Source organism: Choloepus didactylus, chromosome 7 (genome assembly GCF_015220235.1).
Source record: "Choloepus didactylus isolate mChoDid1 chromosome 7, mChoDid1.pri, whole genome shotgun sequence".
NCBI lineage: Eukaryota > Metazoa > Chordata > Mammalia > Pilosa > Megalonychidae > Choloepus > Choloepus didactylus.
This window is the reverse complement of record NC_051313.1, coordinates 42780911-42783066: the sequence shown is the minus strand read 5'-3', so window position 1 is coordinate 42783066 and position 2156 is coordinate 42780911.

The window sequence follows — 2156 nt, the reverse complement described above, 5'->3', positions numbered from 1 at the left end:
CAAAGCCAATCCATTTCTGGTATTTTGTATAACAGCAGCCGTTAGCAAACCAGAACAACAGGCTTAAGGTCTTTTGAAAGGGGTCAAAGATGAAGCCCTTAAGAGTCATTAACCAGAGACCATCATGCCGTGGTCTCTCCATCCATGCAGCATGGGGGCTGGAAAATACACTGAAGAACTTTCCAGTGGGATGGACTGGAGGATGGGGAAGTGGATGCAGGGCTGAGTGGGACAGGGAATCAGGGGAGACTTTTGTAAACACCACTGAGACTAGGAGGTTAGAAGGTGTGGTGGTTTGAAGCTATGTGGGCCCCAGAAAGACATGTATTTAAATCTGATCCATGTCTGTGTGTGTGGACCCATTGTAAGTAAGACCTTTTCATGAGGCTACTTCTGTTAAGGTTCAACCCACCTCATTTGGGAGGGTCTTAATCCTCTTATTGGAGTCCATTCTAACAGACTGAACACAGACCAAATGCTTCTGTATTCTCTCTAAATTCAGAGAAGAAGCCTCAGAAGCAAGAAGCTGAAAACAATGTAACCTGGAAGAGAGGGGAGAGACCAGAGGATGCTACCATATGCTTTGCCATGTGGCAGAGGAGCCCAGGATCACAGGCAGCTGGTCTTTAGGAAAAAAGCATCAGCTGGGTGATGCCCTGATTTGGACATTTTCCCAGACTCTAACCATGGTGAATGAATTCCCATTGCTTAAGTCGAGCCATTTCATGGTATTTCTTTGAGCAGCCTGGGAAATGAAAACACCCACCCTAGCTAAAGGGAGGCTGGGAAGTGTCTTTATTTGGGGAAGTCATATATCACGCTAGAGATTCTACAACTATGGAAGAAATGTAGAGTGGATGTGGGGTCAAGTAGCAAACTTTGCTGCATTTTCTGCCACTCCCGTTCTTCTTCACTACAGCTGGTAGGAAAAGGAAGGGAAAAGATAGACTTTTTTAAAAAAAAATCAGTATCATCTCAACAGTAGGGGAGAGCTTTTTAAAGTGGTTTTCAGCCTCTCAGAAGAGAGGTGGTATGAAATCAAAAGAAGACTGGAAAGCTACACTGTGTCTCCTTCTGCCCCACCTCAAACTCTACTTGGAGGATGATTTCCAAACATAGTAAGCAGTAGAACTTGTCTTAGAGTGGTGTCACAGCCCAAACACATTAAGCAGTCAAAGCACTAATTTGAATAAATAAAACATAGGTACTAACTGGAACTACAGAATAGATTTTATATCTGAGAGGCAGGGACAGCCTGGTTTAAAGGCCTGGTGTTAATCTGTAACCACAAGGGATTCAGCTAGTTAATAGCCATGGCAGTTACCAGCAAGTCCATTCTGTCGCCTTGTGGCCACCCCCATAATTCATAGGCCTAGAGTGCCGCTAAGAATTTTGAGCAGATGAGCAAATAAGAGCAGAGTGGTACTCTAAAAATACTAACACAATAGGGTATAAATTGGACAGGAAAGGGCGAGTTTAGACTGTTATTACTGCAATGGTCCTTGCCAGCAATAATGGAGAGCCTGACAAGTGAGGCATATAGTGTGAATGGAAAGAAGATTACAGATAGAGGACTCAGAAGTAGATTGTTTGCAGGGGAGACAGTGGGAGAGGGATCAAAGTAATAGTAGTCTGATTTTGTCTTTTCAGAATTTCTTTTGGTGGAGAACTGCTTCTCAGTAACTCTAGGTGATTCTTGCGAGGCTGCCAATTATAGGACCCTGCCTCCTCACCACAGAGGTGTGTGTGTGTGTGTGTGTAGTAGTAGTAGGAGGAGGAGGAGGAGGAGGAAGAGGAGAAGGAGCAGCCAAGCCTAGTACCTGAGACCCAACCAATCATTGTACTTCATTCTCCTGGGAACAGCGATTAGTCCAGAGGTGGGCATGTACCCCAATCTAGGCCAATCAGGGCCCTTTCTGGAAATTTTCAATTTGCAGCTGGAGGAGAAGGGGTCTCCCCTTTCAAAGTATTGAATGGGGACAGCCAGCAGCTATCTTTCTCAGCCTTTGGAGAACATCTGTTCACAGTAGGAAAGAAGGAGGCCAACGTAGACAAGAAGGTGGAGGGTGGAGGTGGTGACCTCCTTCGGATTCCTGAGTCCAGTCAAACGGGAAGTTAGATCAACTCCTGCACTTCCCAGTTTTGTGATCAAATAA